This window comes from Tachypleus tridentatus, chromosome 8 (genome assembly GCF_004210375.1).
Source record: "Tachypleus tridentatus isolate NWPU-2018 chromosome 8, ASM421037v1, whole genome shotgun sequence".
NCBI classification, from domain to species: Eukaryota; Metazoa; Arthropoda; class Merostomata; order Xiphosura; family Limulidae; genus Tachypleus; species Tachypleus tridentatus.
Window position 1 is genome coordinate 1,500,760 of NC_134832.1, and position 17,915 is coordinate 1,518,674.

General features: G+C 34.6%; 1 long non-coding RNA gene across 1 annotated transcript in view; it reads left to right on the plus strand.

The window, feature by feature from the left end:
• Nucleotides 1–16,835, plus strand: part of LOC143258409 (uncharacterized) — a 36,478-nt gene extending 19,643 nt beyond the window's left edge. Inside the window, exon 3 of the long non-coding RNA XR_013032269.1 lies at nt 16,744–16,835. This is a non-coding gene — a long non-coding RNA (uncharacterized LOC143258409). The remainder of the gene's footprint in view (nt 1–16,743) is intronic.
• The last annotated feature ends 1,080 nt before the right edge of the window (nt 16,836–17,915 follow it).

The following is a 17,915-nucleotide window of genomic DNA, read 5'->3' on the forward strand; positions in this document are numbered from 1 at the left end:
CCAAAGAAGAAAAGGGGTGATTAAGCAGTTGCCTGGAAGAGACAATGGAAACAAGGGGTGAGCAACTTATTTTTATAGTGGCCACAACTGTGGCTAATGAAAACAACGTTTGCCACATTATTAAAATAATTGAAAGATGTTAGTTGAATCAAAATAATTGCATTTCAACTAACCGACAATGTGAAAATTGATGGGGGTTTTCATCAACAAATTTCGTTAAATGTGGTTTAATACCTATATTCAATGAGCATCTTAGCTCTGCCTCAAAATTTATGTCAATAAACCGAGAAAATCTAGCGTACAAAATGTTGACTTGCACACCCATGTGGGTTCAAACATAGAAAATAATTTTGAAATTGCTATCTTTAAATTTGGAAGTTATTCATTTATCAGAATAGTGAGCCACATCTCTCTGCTAGAACATTTTTGTTTAACTTTTATGTGTTCTTCTCTTTGCAGGGTAAACATCTCGTCTTCAAATTCACAGTTATCCAAATAATTTCCTTACTGAAATTTTTTAAGTGAAATTGAAATTGGATCATGCAAAATTCAAATATCAATTTCAAATTTTCAAATTCGGGGGAAACGTGATTCAATTATTTGAGATAGATTTTTTGATCCAGCTCCCCGCTAGTACAGCGGTATGTCTCCGGATTTACAACGCTAAAATCAGCGGTTTGATTCCTCTCGGTGAGCGAAGCAGATAGCCCTATAGGGCTTTGCTATAAGAAACAAACACAAAATTTTCAATCCAGTTTACGAAAAGATCATTTTTGGCATCAGAGAAACCATAGTTTTTGTTATTTTCTAAAAAACTATTCAACTTTGCAAAATGTATTAAATCATTCTTTTCTAATTGTTTCTCAAGGAGGTTTAGCTCGCTTATTATTTTACCTCTTTCCCGAAGCTTCGTATTCAAATTATTCAAGTGAGCCATCATGTCGTACAGAAAGTGCAAATCACACTGCTGTGACAAAGTTTCAATTTCAGGGAAATTTTCAATTTTACCTTTCTCAACAAGGTATTCTTTTATTTAACGAAATCGTTCCAAGCTTTTCTTTACTTAACCATCTTACATTTGCAAAATCATTAAGATCATCAAAAGTACAGTCACTGCTTTCCTTCAAACTGTCGATGGATGAGAGAGCTTCCACTTGTAATATAATTCAATTTTTTTACTACAATGTCCATCATATTTTTCAGTTCATCATTTTTACACAACTGAGCACATAAATATTCCTGATGTAAAATGTAATGAAAAGATAGCAATGTGGACTTCACATTATTTTCAATTAAATGTTGCATCAAAAGAGAAACAAATCCTGATTTCGCCCCAGTCATGGTGGGAGCACTGTCTGATGTGACAGAAACCAGTTTTTAAAATCCGGATTGAATTTTTTGACATTTCAAAAAGTTTTTCAAAGATGTTTCTTCACACGTTCGATCTCATAACTCACAAAGGCCAAAGATCTAAAGTTACGTGTCAAACCCAAAATATCAACTGTGCAGTGTCACTGACATCTGTTGACTCATTTAGTGCTAAAGAAAAATAAAACAAAAGAACAAATAAAAAAAAGAACAGTCTTTTAATTATTCAAGCAACTTATTTTCTATGTCTTTTGCTAACTCTAGCATTCTGCGGACAATTGTGGCCATGGAGTTGCCCGTCCCTGATCTAGATCATTCTTCGTAAGTACTACCACAAGCTGGTACACTATCCGAATTATTCTTTCTGTCGAACGTTACTATATGGTTCATTGCTATCTTGATCATTCTGCCTTTGGACTACTATTCCTCTGGTAAATCCCCATCTGGATCATCCTTCACGTATACTACGACTATCTGGATCATTCTTTCTGTAAAACACCACTATATGGATCATTCTTTCTGTGAAAAACCACTGTCTGAGTTATCGGATCACCTCTCCTATGGAATACCAGTTTCTCAATCACTCTTCCTGTAAAACATCACTCTCTCAATCATCTTTCTTGTGGACTAATCATTCTCTCTGTGCAACACTACTACCCGCATCATCTTTTCTGTGGAACACCACTATTTGAATAATATTTTCTTTGAAACATCATTATATGGATCGTTCTTTCTATGGAACACCAGAATTCGAATTTTTCTTCCTGTGAACCACCACTATCTGCCCCATTCTTTCTCTGAAATACCTCTAGCCAGGCCATTTCTTCCCGTGAAATACCATTAGCCAGTTCATTTCCTCCCGTGGAATACAGCTAGTTGGTCTGTTGTTTTTATGGCAACTCCTACGCTCGAGATCTAATCTAGGAACTCTTATACACCAAAATATTGCTCAGCGCAATAAGTTAAGGATAAATCTACTAGCTATGTTAGTAAAACCCTTTTTAAAGATTTAATTTTTAACTACTAAAATAATAAAAAACGTGTGTTCATCCCCAGTGCACGGTAGGTGGAAAAGAAAAATTCAGTTGTAGACATCTTCCATATCATATGTGTATTAACTTGATGCAATAAATAAATTATAAGCAATATAACTGTAAAATATTTTTAATCTAGAGCTTGTTGCGTCGTCAAGGTATTAAAATTTTGTATCATTAGATATTTTGATAGTCACAAGAGCTGTCGTTAAGTTATTAAAGCTTTATCTTATTAGTTATTTTCGTAGTCATAATTGGTTATTCTTGCGGTCAAATGCTAGTGCTGTATATCCAGAAATATACACGATTTACGTAAACATTGTTCTTAAAAAATTGATGTTTATGTGTATATATATAAATTCTAGACTCTAGAGCATCTATGAAGAGCGACAATATATAAAACACGTAACCTGAGGTGTTAAAATTTTGTTTATGGCAAGAATTAGAAGTGTAGACACCATTTAATGCCCTGTAGTTGTTTTCATTCTGATGATAACTGCTTGATGGTTGTTTCTGGAAACAATATAAGAAGCTGTGGAACTCTTTACAAGAAACATCACCTAAATACGGTGTGAATTGTGACGCGTTGTTCTTAAGATTATATGTTGCCTATCATCTGAAGATTATTAACCTCACCACTGAGGGATGTTAACAGTTGTATTACACAGTTAGTGAGAGAAAGTAAATCCCACAAGAATGAAACAAAGAATAGTTTAAGTTTATTGTTCTAAACTTCTACGAAAGCCCAGAAGTCCTTGTTCTTCATTGTGTGTCAAAGGATATATCCCATTGTTTAGTCGTCCCTACAAGTGATTGAATAAAGACTGTTGTCATTGCCCAGTCGCTGATCCTTTATGCTATTAATTACTATTATTGTAAAGTGAAGCTACGAATACTTTGCAGCATTTTGTTAACTTTATCTTGAGTAAAACTGGATGTCCGCCAAGGATAACACCTTTTCTTCATAAACTCCAAAAAGTTAAAGTGCTTCAGTTCAATTTCGTCCTTCTACAATAAATATTTTTTCTGGAATGTAAATAGATGGATTAAACTAAGGCGGTTTTTTGCATCACTATATCTGTATAAACTCAGTGCTTTTAACCCTAATGTAACCTTCCTTGCAAATAAACGGTGTGAATAAAGTACAACGACATTAAAAAAAACTTTTTTAACTGACAGTACAAATTTGTAAGTACATTACTTCTGCATGAATAATTATAATTTCGTTTTTTTGCATAAACTTCAAAGTGTTTATGAAACTATATAAACAGTGCACTATAATATTATATTATGTCGATTAAAGTAAATTTCTAGCCTTGGGAGTTTTTTTTTTTTTAAGTGAAAGACCATTAGGGTGTTAAGTTGGTTTGTTTTGCTTGTTTTGAATTTCGTTCAAAGCTAAACCAGGACTATCTGCGCTAATTTATCAGTGTAAGACTAGAGGGAAGGCAGCTAGTCATCACCACCCACTGCCAACTCTTGGGCTGTTATTTTACCAACGAATAATGGGATTGACCGTAACTTTATAAAGTCTGCCCCGGCTGAAAGAACGAGCATATTTGGTGTCACGGTAATTGGAACCCACGACCGTCAAATTACGAGTCGAGTGCCTTAACCACCTGGCCATGCTTGGCTTAGGGTGTTAAGTTTTACAACGTTACCCTTGTGTCAGTTACTGGGCCAATAAATAAATATTACGCATATTTCAAGGGTAGTTAGGAATAAAGTAATCAGCGCATCTCTATTGATCGAACATATGAGGTTAGTATGAATTTATATGCACGACACAATTTAGGGAGACACGAAAATCCGAACTATTAACTTATATGGAAGAACTAAGCCACGTCTACTGATATATTACAAACATGTTCTTATTAGGATTACTTTCCGATAAAGCTCTACCTATTATTTTACTTTATGAGAAACTGTAAACTAAGCGGGTTCGACCCCACGACTCTGATAATCGATCGGATGTTTTATCCAACTAGATCACCTCTCTTTGGATCGGGTAATTCTCATTTTTCTCTTCACTGATTATTAAAAATATAGTTTAACAGGATGGTCTATCATGATTGAAATTTTTATATTAAACCTATTTAACATTAGCATTTCCAAGAGAAAATGTAATAAATCGGCTCTGAGTATCACAGACTGGTTGACATAGTTTAGGATCGATCATATTATGGAAAGAAAGGCTTGAGGCATTCAAGGCACGGCTGAAAGGGCAAGTTTGTTTGGGAACGAGAATCGAACCTGCACTTCACTGATTGCGCATCGGGTGCTCTAATTCCCAGGCATTAAGAACCCGACTCTGACATATTTGTTTTACACGTTTCATTATTAAGTGTCACCCACATGATATATTAGAAATATATACAAATACACACGCCCATTCATAAACACATATATATGCCGTCTAAAAATAATCGTTGTAATTGAAGTTTACTAATAAGAAATAAATTAATTTTTCAAGTTCCTTTTGCAGCTTTAATCACTGAAAGAGATTAGCTATCAATGCTTAGATTAGCAAGATATTTATGTCGAATGTTTAGAACGTTTGAACATTTCTTATGAGGTGAATGAGATTGTTTGTAATCAAGCACAAAGCTACACAATGGGCTATCTGTGCACTTCTGTATACCACGACGATTGAAACCCGAATTCTAGGGTTCTATGTCCGCATACATACTGCTATGCCAGTCGGGGGTGTGTGTGTGATAACACCATAAAAAGTTTGTTCATAGCTTATTGAAAATTGATTAGAAACCATCAAGTGACGTCTTCGCTTTAACTACCATTTATTTGAACATTCCAATAACAAAGTTTTATCATTAACTTTAAAGATATATTTTTTTAAATTGATGCGTTTTGTTTTCATTTTAGGCGATGTCTTAACTTGTATGATATTCTTTTCCAAAACCCATAAGCTGTAGACCAGCTGAGAAATGATCTTTCATCACTATAAAACTAATGTATGAAGAACAATATATGTAAAACCTCTTATTGTAATGGAACTTGCGATGTTTTCGTCTAACATTCGTATCTCGAAAACCAATCACCACCAATCATAATAGGGTAATATATTTTTATAGCTGAATAATAAGTACAAGAAATGAAATTTCCACAAAAGTTATGTTTCAGATGTAACCAATAAAAATTACAAACAAAAGGAAGATTTAAATATAAAAACAAACATAAAAAATATCTGTTTTTCTTTAGTGAAAATCTCATGAACATTGCAAAAAGCAAAGAACTTTCATTGGTACCTGCGGCTACAAATAAATACTTCAACATGGATGGTGAACATTATTGAATATGTTTCCGGCATGGCCAGCTGGTTAGGGCGTTCAACTCTTAATTTGAGGATCGTTGATTCAAATTCCCCCTACACCAAACACATTTGCCATTTTGGTCATGTGGGCGTTATAATACAATGGCCAATCTTACTATTCATTGGTGAAAGAGTAGCCCAAAAGTTGATGGTTGGTGATGATGACTAGTTACCTTCTTTCTTGTCTTTCACTGCTGATTATTGGCGGCTAACGCAGATATCTCTCGTGTAGTTTTGCGCGAAATTCAAAAACAAACAAACAATTATTGAATGTCAAGTATGAGTACATTGCTGTAAGACTGTTAGGCAATTCCAGAAAATGTCGCAGACCCACTAGAATCTATACGTGGCCGGATGGCGTCTGCTAGTAAATCTAATGTGTGAAGAATAATATGTATGTAACACCTCTGACATTAAAATAATATTTTATTTGTTACATTGTGGAGCTTAATAGAGAGAAACGAAGGATACACGAACCGATTACAGTGTTTCTTTTCGTGGTTTTACCCTACCATTAACAGTAGTTTTAATAAAAATTCTAGTTAATCAGTGTTGTTTTTAGCCAATATCGTGGAATGTTTATCTTCAAAAAATGTATTTCTTTTGTTGAAAAAAAAGAAAACAAAATAGTGATTAGTAAACAAGTAAGACTCTACTAATACTCAAAGCTCACAGGTTATGATATTTGAAGACCTACCAAACTTAGAATTGTTCTACAGAACCTAAATAAATGTGCAAATAAAACTGCAATGTTGATATAGGAAAAAAGTTGTTTTTTTTTCTGCAGTCAAATATCGCCGGGAAAGGTAAAGAACATTGCAGGATTTCAAGTATTTCAGTGATGTATGATTACATTTGGGAGACACTTCTAGACTGTTAAATTTAAAGAAAAAATTATTTACATTGAAATTTTTTCTTAAGAGGTAAAATTTCTTTTTATTCGATTTCAAATTTTAGATCATGGATTCTTGTAGTAAAATTAGTGCTGAAATGTATACGGACTTCTTGGTAAAAATTAATGGAAAGCAGCGAAATTAGTGCTGAAATATACATGGAATTGTTGGAAAGAGTTTAGTGAGAAGCACTTTCCATACGCATCCCAACACTCTAACCAGCAGTGTAAAGTGAAACAAGTTCACACGGACTGCGAAGGAAAGGAGTCTTTTTTTACTACAATTGTTTTAGGCCCATCGTTTTAGAGTTTAACAGCTTGATTGAAATAATTAGAAATGTGTCTTTTGAAGTAAAAACAATTACAACACTCTTTGAAGTGAAAGTGTTGATAGTGAATAAAATCTGTCGATAATTAAAGAGTGATAAATTTCCAATTAAGAACAGGTTTTGGTATTAATAAAAGTGTAAACGAGAGAAGAAGAAGAAAAAGAAAACATTGACATAAGCAATTGTTTAATCAGAGAAGTTAACTGATCAGCTAACGCATCTTATAAAGGCACGAAAATCCTGCTTTTTATGGTAAATTGATCAACGAATATAAAAAAACATGATTCAGTTGTAATTTTACGTGACACAGTTTTTTCATTTTCTTCTCCAATTTTGCAACTATAACAAATCAAGTTGTTACTGCAATTGTCAATATAAGATTCGACTCGTAACTCAACGGTTTGACAATATTTTCTACTACGTTTACAAAATGTCCCTCTAAACTTAATATATAGTCGAAACATACTCACAAAACAGAACCTCAACTGTAAGAATCGAGCTAGCGTTTCGCTGTGTGGCATCTTGCTGAGAGACGCAAGATCGATTTTCGAATTATCGTCATGGGTGGGATTCTAGATATATGCGGTCTGCGGCAGCGTGAAAAATTAAACGCATACTTCTAACTTCCCCTCCCTAAAAATCCATGCTTTGAAATTTCTTTTTTTATTAATAAAAGTAGTGTAGGAATTTGCTAGGATTTTTTTTTAACGTCAAGCGTTTCAGGGATAAATATTATTGTTAGTGTGAAGACCAGTCTATGTGTCGAGCGTATGAAAGTGAATAAATGTTGCACTGATCAGATATTTATTTATGAACATTGAGGAAATGCCGGATGGTATATGTTAAGACATCATTTACTGACCATATAAATCCTGTTAGACGCCACTCTTCGTATCTGAAGACTTCCAGAGTGTTCTAATCTATTAAGAAATGTAATTTATAAAAGTTACATAAACTGAATTGATCAAAATCCCGCCTTTTTACATGAGTTCTAATTTCAAACCTTAACGAAGTTTTCAACATTGTAATTTGTTATTTAGATGGTTTTTGGTTTGGTTTTTGGAATTTCGCACAAAGCTACTCGAGGGCTATCTGTGCTAGCCGTCTCTAATTTAGCAGTGTAAGACTAGAGGGAAGGCAGCTAGTCATCACCACCCACCGCCAACTCTTGGGCTACTCTTTTACCAACGAATAGTGGGATTGACCGTCACATTATAACACCCGCAGGGCTGGGAGGGCGAGCATGTTTGGCGCGACTCGGGCGCGAACCCGCGACCCTCAGATTACGAAGCGCACGCCTTAACGCGCTAGGCGATGCCAGGCCCTTGTTATTTAGAACAAAAGATTAATCCATGATAGTCAAGGAGGTAAAATTTTATATTACTGCCTGACTAGATGGGCAGATAGGTCTGAAAAAATAAACGTGAATGTAAACAAGAACAAATGAGTAGATGGATAGATAGACTGAAAGAAAACTGGATGAATACATAAAAAACTGAATTAACTTTACAGTTGGGAGAGTGAATGGAGGAGTAGATGGAGTAATGGTTAAATAGATAAGTGTTTGTATAAATAGGATAAAGAGTGAATAGAAGTGTACAAATACATTACTGGAAGAGTGAATAAAGGGACAGATGAGTTGATGGATTGATGATGGCAAGTGAGCGGATGAAAGAAGCATGTAATAATAGATGGCTAGGTTGATGGCTGGAAGAACAGATATATGAGGTGATAATTAGAAGCTATGCAAGAAAAGATTGATGAAATGATGGATGGAGTGGTTATTGGATTAGTAAGTAATTACGCTTGATTGTATAAAAGTTTGCTTAGTTTTGAATTTAAGTTTCTCTTCGTTCAGAACTGTAAAGTTGGCACTACCGCAGAATTTTCTGTTGTTTGATTTTATTTAACCTCGATATAATGGTTCACGTATGACTTTTCTACTTACGATATATAGTATGGATCTTCTGAAAATTTACAGAACGGATATTTTCGAACGAATTATCAATGAAGTTTTTTAGTGGCTTTATTAATGTAAGATGTAGAACAATTTAATTCATAAAACAAAAGAAACTAGTACATTCATAGGCGTTCCTGGAAAGCGATCAGATGATAAATTGAAATACTAAGTCCAATGTTATCTTCAATATATTTTTACATTCTCTGTGATATTCAATCCTCTAAGAAGAGTGGAAGATCTTACTGGAGTCATTCCTCGTTACTAGATTACTTGCGGTTCTACTAGCTGGAATGTTGTTCTTTCCTTCCGAGTCCCTGTGGTCATGGCTTGCAATTGTATTTATAGCACAATATATCTTTCTTTTTTTCCTGCTAGCTGTATTCTCATTGTATTTCGCTGTCTCTCATATTTGCCGTTGTTTTTTTCGCGCCCGCGTCGCGCTAAACATTCTGGCCGTTGAATTTGTGAGTTAATCCCACTATTCGTTTCCCAAGAGTTGGCGGTGGGTGGTGATGATGAGCTGCCTTCCCTCTAGTCTTACACGGGGAAAATGGTAGCTCTCTAAAATTAATACAAAATAACAAAACAAACATATTTGGGCTTTTTTTAGTTTAGTTTCTATGACTTTGGTAGCTCTCTAAAATAGATAATGTTGATCATTCTAATATAACGGCTAACTTAGTAGAAACTACCGCACAATAACAAAAACCCAACAGAAACAACGGATATATATATATATATGAATAATTGAAATATTTTTGTATTTCTTTTTTTCTTTGTTGTTATAAAATTATTTATATTCTGAATTCACTGAATGCTATTTGTAACATTTCAATAAAGTAATGGTCGCTGAAAGTGTTTTCATATTCTATGTCGATAATATGACATTATAATACAATAACAAATACGGCGGCCCGGCATGGCCAATTGGTTAAGGCGGTCGACTCATAATCTGAGAACATCGGTTTCGAATTCCTGTCACTCCTAACATGCTCGCCCTTTTAGATGTGGGGACGTTATAATGTGATGGTGAAACCCATTATTTATTTTTATAAGAGTAGCCCAACAGTTGGTGGTGGGTGATGTGATGACTAGCTACCTTCTCTCTAATCTTACACTGCTAAATTAAGGATAGCTAGTGCAGATAGCCCTCGTGTAGCTTCGCCTCGTGCGAAATTAAGAAAACAAACTAACAAACAGATACAGCTTACTTGTCTCCTTTTTATAACCTAATCTTTAGTTAAACGAAGATTAGGTTAATGAAGGCTGTATGCAGTAGCCGTCCCTAATTTAGCAGTTTAAGACTAGAGAGAAGGCAGCTGTCATCACCACCGACTGCCAACTCTTGGGCTACTCTTTTATCAACGAATATTGGGATTGATCATCACATTATTATACCACCATAGCTCAGACTGAGAGTCAACCACCTTAACCATCTGGCCATGCCGGGCTGTGATTATATATTTATTGATGTAAGTTGTAAATATAGTACTCAAAATGGAGTTTTCAAAAAATGTTATACTTGCAATAATTGGTACAATGTTTTTAATACACACGTACACATATATATACATGAAACATTACAGTTTATTTCAGCATATTTGAAAACTATTGCCGTTCGTTGCTTCCTAGAAAATGATTTGTAAGTATAGCACAAGCAGCCGCCACTAGGATGGCGTTTCTTCTAGTATATATTACATCTGTCTTTCATTTCTTGCTGACAGTGCTCTCTGTTGACAAGCTATTAAGTTTAAGAGATCATTTATTCAATATAACGAATTTGTATTTAAAATAATTAAAAAGCTTCAAACTCGTTATTCATGGTTTATTTTTGTGACTAACCAGTAATATACAGTCATGTGAAACAGTTAGGACACCCTATGAAAGCCTGTGTATTTTTGTAACATTTTTGGATATATAGATATTTAATCTCAATTTTCACAATACTGAGAGATTATAGGAATATAACGAAACAATTAAAACCGAAGAAAAGACTTTTCAAGATCTTCTGTAAATGTAATTCTACAAAAATGCATATTCTAACTGAAGATAAAGTTAGGACACCCCCACATTTATTCCCAATTAAAATGGCTCAACTCACAGACAGGTGTATCACATCAGACGCACTGATTAGAAGATCGTTACTCAGCATTTTGAATGAGGCTTGCCCTATTTAAACCTCACTCATTTAGTTTGGTGTGCTCCTGACTGTTGAAGTGAGAGTGAGCAAAAGATGGTGAGAGCAAAAGAGCTGTCTGAAATCTTCAGAAAGAAAATTGTAGCAGCTTATAAGTCTGGTAAGGGATTTAAAAAGATCCCAAAAGATTTTGAAATCAGCCATTCCACTGTCTGGAAAATAGTCAACAAGTGGAGGGCTTTAAAAAAAACTGCCAACATGCCAAGGTTTGGTCGTCCAAGTAAGTTCACCCTGAGAGCAGACTGCAAAATGCTAAAAAAGGTCTCCAAACACCCTAACATGTCATCACGGGACCTACAGCAGGCTCTGGCTACTGTTGATGTGAAAGTACTTGCCTCTACAATCAGAAAGAGACTGCACAAGTGTAACTTGCATGGGAGATGTGCAAGGAGGAAACCTTTGCTCTCTAAGAGAAACATCAAGGCCAGTCTGAAGTTTGCCAGAGAGAATGTAGACAAATACCAGGACTTCTGAAATAATGTTCTTTGGACAGATGAGTCCAAAATTGAATTATTTGGACACCAGAACAGAGGACATGTTTGGCGTAAACCAAATACAATATTCCAGGAAAAGAACCTCATACCAACTGTAAAGCATGGAGGTGGAAGTGTCATGGTTCGGGGCTGCTTTTCTGCAGCAGGACCTTGACAGCTCACAATCAAAAAATCCACCATGAATTCTACTGTGTATCAGGGTGCTTGAGGACCTTGTGAGTCCATATGTAAGAAAATTAAAGCTGAAGTAGAACTGGACCCTGCAACATGACAATGATCCAAAACATACCAGTAAACCTACCAAGAACTAGCTGAAAACTAAGAAATGGAGAGTCCTGGAATGGCCGAGTCAAAGCCCAGATATTAATCCCTTTGAGATGCCTTAATCTTTATACATCTCTTAGCACACATGCGTGTTAATAAATTATTCAAATGAGACACGTTTTGAACAAGTGACGTTCCAAAAGTTAGTTCTGTTGTTGACACGATCTTGAATGATGGGTTTTTACATTGTCTAGATACCATATAGTGTAACCATAATGCCATCATAACACGTCACATAACTGTTACATTGTCTAGATACCATATAGTGTAACCATAATGCCATCATAACACGTCACATAACTGTTACATTGTCTTGTGCATGGTGAAATGTGTCTACAAACCGATTACCTTTTATTGTGACCATTGGATTGTGGAATAAAGTCGTTTGAGCAATGAAATTTACTTCTGAAACACTGAGTGTACACGCCTGGATAAGTTGACCAAATCAGTAGAGAGTCAAAGGTCTACTGTCTTAGATATTTTTTATTTTACAAGTTCATGTTAGGCCACTTTATTTGGTATATTAATTTATTGTATATGATATTTCCGTGTTTGTAAGATCGCTTCGGGTATTTCATGCTCGAGTCAATTCATTCAGATTCTCTCCTACTCATACATTATTTATTTGTTGGCAATTTAATCAGTTATTGTATATACAGGTGTTTCAAAATTATGTATGTACACTTTTATATCTCCTGGAACATATGCACAGCTTTCATAAACTCTTTTTTTAGTTTAAAGCTCAAAAACATACAATTCTTCTATAATAAACTAAACTTAGGTGAGATATTCAAAATGTCCACTGGAAACATCACTACATGAGCGACATCTTCCTTCAACAGTTCTACATATTATAGAGCTCAAGTCAGGTAGAATTTTATTCGTCGATCTGGATCATCTTCTTGGATTATATACAGTAATCCAGGTATAAATGGCGTCAACTTTAAGTCCTTTATGATTCTAAAAACACACTTGAATGACTCAGTTGTATTCTCGTGAACACTGTCTTGTTGACATCCTTGGTGAAAGGTTCATTGCATTTCTGACAATTTCAACGATTTCTCTACTTTTTGACGTCATTTTCCTCCCACATCTTGTCTTATTGATATTCTGCACGGTTACACGTTCCTCAAATTTATCACACAGACGAGTAATTGTTAGACGTGTTGGTACTTTTGTTCTATATTGTCTTTCCCATGCATGCTGAACTTCAAAGACATTTTCAAATTTTCAGCACCATTTTAGAATATTTTTTCTCTCGTCGAAACTCAACTACGTGTTTTCCATTTTTTCCATAAATATCTGTAAATATATATATTTTTTTTAAATTAAAAGAATTGTGCATATGGCTCACGAGGTATAAATTTCTAAAATGTGTATACATAATTTTGAAGCATCCTGTGTATAATTTTAATTACTCATGAATTGTTTGTGTTAAAAGTTAGAAAAAAATCTGTGAACCGATTAGAGATTAAGGGCAGTTTTTATTTGATATGTACGAATTATTTATGTATCATATAGTTGCACTATTTTAGCAATTCAAATGCGATCGTAAATATTTTTACTAATTATTTGCTTTACAAAATCGAGGATAGAATAGATGAAACTTCAGTAGAACTTAAGCAGGTGACTTTCTTTCTCTTCTGCTTCCAGTACAGTGGTGACTTTAGTAGTTCTGGTTATCATAGTTCATAAATTTTAGTTTCTTTCAAAGTTTGCCTCAACTACCTCAGTGTCGGTGTCTGTAAAATATAGTGGTGATTAATGAAAGTACAGAACATGATTGTGGCTTTGGCAGGATGGATAAACATTCTTGTGTCGCTAACCTAAACTGTAGTCCTGATGAGGGCTGGTTGCTTCCTGCTCTCGATTTCAGATTTGTTAAAGTGCGCCAGAATGTCTTCAGAAAAACAGCAGCTGTTTGGACTGTCAAGCTAAATCCATGGTGTTGAAGTTGAAAACGATTGATGAGACTGATGATCCCAAGGATGATTTGTAGGACGAAAATTCAATAACTTTAAGATGATAGTGATTCTTCATAGTTTTGAATAAAGGTTTGATGAATAAATTCGAACAAGTATAGAAATTCCACTTCATGCTCAGCTAAATTAATACTGTATCACTAACTCTAATAAGTTTGCTTCCGTAATTCATTAAAGAATGGAGATTTTAACACGGTCGCGACCTAACAGCCTGTCTTTAAAATCTTTGTATCTTCTGTGATATAAAGATGTTCTGAATATTCATACGTAATTGTAGCTGAGATAGGTATTGCTATATCTTGAGTTCCTATGTATGCTACTACCAATGGGCATGTTGATTAAGACCATCTGAAGAGAATGGGTTTCGTCATAATCGTAGATGACTGACATCGTCATATTTTTTACTATTTCTGTCCCAAACAAAAGTTTTTTAAGATGTCAAAATGAAATATTCTTCTTCAGAGTTCATCACGATTTGGTTTTACACACCTTGTAAGCTTATTGCATGTAAAGTTCTTGTCTTCTCTGGTCACCCTATTATCTACAAGGACTCATCATTTGTTTGAGGGTATGAGCACCACCACAAAGCTTGACATTATTCGATGGTTTCCTGCATTGTTTTATACCGCTGTGTCTTCCACTCTTCACGAGTACTTAACAGGTGAGGTCATCAGTCGTGACTTCGTGTTCTCTATGACCCGTGGAATGACACATGAGGTGGAATTACTCTAAAAAATCCTATTGGTTTACCCAAGTTTAGCAGTATACAATAGATGGCTCTATGAAGAGTAAGACGTAACTTTAGCTATTTGTGTATTAACTTTCAGCACAGTTTGGCTTTGAGGTATCATATCACTAGATACATAGAAGTATTATCAGACAGGTCAGGAAAGAACACACAATCTTCAGCACATTGTTATGTGCTGCCCTTCCCGTACATACTGATGATTTGGATTACATGGGTACCTTTCGTTTGAACTATCAGGACGGTTTGAAGATTGCCATGATGAGTGTTCTACTGATATCTGTCTTAATATTCAAAGAGAATATTGTTATCGTATCCAACTCATCCTCTGAGTCAACACGTGGTATGAGGTTAAAGCCATTAAAGTGATATTCCTCAGTGGTTCATCTCTCTCAAAAAGCAACAACAAACGTATCATATCATAAAATTCAGGGAATTCTCAAGGCAGAATTTACTTCTCCTGGTTTTCCTAAGATTGCAATAAGCTACTATACTGTGAAACTGGAAAAAATTGTTGCACATTCTACTAATGGATCGTTTACTAGATCGTTGTTTAAGTATTGGCACCCATGTTATCCTTCTTCTACTGCTATTTTTTAGATAAATCATGAGCTCTGTTGCTTTATAGTTTCAAAAACTCAAAGAAAATCTAATATGTTAATTGTGAACAATAATAGTTTACTGCCAGGTGAATTGAACTTAGGTTAGAAAATACTTTCGGTTTTCGGAGAAATATTAGCTCTAAGCAAAAAATCAGGTCATCCCTTAAGTAATGTACGAAAATTTAATACAGAAAGTGCATCATCATTTCTATTTTTGAGGAAAGCTTTAATAACTAAAATATGTAGTATGACGAGTATAAAAATGTCCAGACAAATAAAATAAACTAACCCAACTTTACTTCATCAGATCATTAATCAAATAAACTCTCATGAAGATGAATGTGTCTGAGGAGCACATTAGGCATCAGGTGACTATAGCTTAAGTGATGCGCTACGTTCAGATGGTCCTGTTAACTTTAATGATGACTTGCTGTTGGCTGCACTTGATAAAGATTGTGCTGTAACAGTTCAAGAACTAGCACAGAAGCTTAATTTAATCCATTTAACACTTTACCGTCATCTGAAACAGCTTGGAAAGGTGTAAAAAACTTTGAAAATGTGTCCCCCCATGGTTTGACAGAAGCCAACTTTAGAGCAAGAGTGAACATTTGCACTTCTCTGTAATCTCATGAACCTAATTCACATATTTTGAATAAGTTAGTAACTGGAGATGAAAAATAGATGTATTAAAAAAATGTTAAGCGCCGCAGATAATGGCTTAGTGGAGGTAAACTGGCTAAAGCACAGCCCAAAATGGACTTCCACTCTAGGAAATTCTTGTTAAACATTTGGTGGGATATTGTTGGTGTGATCCACTTTGAGTTGCTGCCACTCAACGTAAAGATTGCATCAGACTTCTATTGTCAACAGTTAGAGCGCTTCAATGTTGCACTGAAAGAAAAGAGGCCTGCTTTGATCAGTCGTAAAAGCGTTACACCAGGATAAAGCACGGCCACATACAGTAAGGACCACACCTGTAAAGGTTAAAGAGCTAGACTGGGAAAAACTTCCACATCCTTCTTATTCTCCAGACATTGCCCCATCTGATTATCATCTATTCTGAAGTTTGCAGAACTATCTTGATGGAAAAGAGCTTGGAACCCATTTAGATGTCAAAACTACCCTCTCTACATTCTTTTCCTCCAAACTTCAAGAATTTTATTGAAGTGATATTCAGAAGTTTATGAATCAATGGCAGGAAGTAATTAATAATAATGTAATGGAACATACATTATTGATTAAATAACATTAAAAGCGTTTGAAATCCTTTCTATTTTTCTGAACCTAAAATCGGACATTACTTAAGGAATGACCTGATAGAATAATGCAGAATTAAAATAATTTGGCTAATTCGTAGTTCAGTTACTAGTGTTAAGGTAGAAATATACGATGTATTCATAGTTTTTGTTTGTTTCTTTACATTATTAATAAATAGAGCATACGAAAGTTTATTATTAATTCTGGGTATGTGTGTTTTTCTTACAGCAAAGCCACAGGAGCCTATCTGCTGAGCCAACAGAGGGGAATCGAACCCCTAATTTTAGTGTTGTAAGTCGACCTACCGCTGTACTAGCGGGGAGCATTATTAATTTTAATCTCTTAACAATAATATATTTGTACATTCAAGAAATTACGAAAGCTTTTACATATTTTATTATACAATAAGCCATTACAGTATTGTAAATGCATATCAATACAATTATGGCTCGGATTTTAAATTCTTTGTTGAATATAAAATTCATAATTATAATGTTTTATCTTGTTCACATGTAATGGCAAAAATACAAAATAATTTAAGTACGGAATTATGGATTTCAATGTGAATAATATTTAGAACAATTACTTTTATTCAAGCGTATTGAGGTAACAATAGGAATTTAGCTGGAATGGCAAGAAAATGTTGTGTAAAGCTTAGGAAATAAATGTATCCTCTATAAGGATTTGTAATTCACTTCATTTGATTTTTATTTTCTGAGATCCTTATGTTTAATTCATTATTTACAGCATTTTCTCCCGTATGTACACATTTCTCTTCGCAAATTGAATTTTTCTTTCTATGATTTCCACTGTGTTTGCTCTTTGTGAAAATAAACTTGTTTTGTTAAGAAAATTCCCGACAAAATTATGAATTTCGTTATGTTCATTTCAGTAAATTTTATAGACTCTGTATTGCAGTTAACTACGAAAGGAAGTGGATGCTATTAGAACTTTTGGTACCTGATTTATCTTCTCCTTTGAGCTAGAAAAACACAAACCAAAAACGCCTCACGCAGTTGAACACTAACGACTTTTTTCATCTTGTTTTTCAAGATCTCCCACATGCGCAAAGTGCGATTAAGAAGCGCTCTAGTTAGTGTTAGAACTTGTTCTGTGTAAATAATATGAAATTTCTCGACGGCACATCTATCAAGTAACTATTAAAAGTCCTTGAAAGTCAGCTGAGATTTCGGTAGTAACTGCCCTAAGAATTTATTTCACTCGGAATTTTCAGTAATTTACTATGATTTCTACGACAGTAGCTTTATTTCTGATGGGTTTTCTGCTTGAAAACTTTAAAGAATTACCATTATAAGGGTAACTCACTTGAGAAACAGTTGTTACTTTTCTTCTGATGGATAAGAGCAACAAAAGTTTAAAAAATGTTTTAATTAAATTGT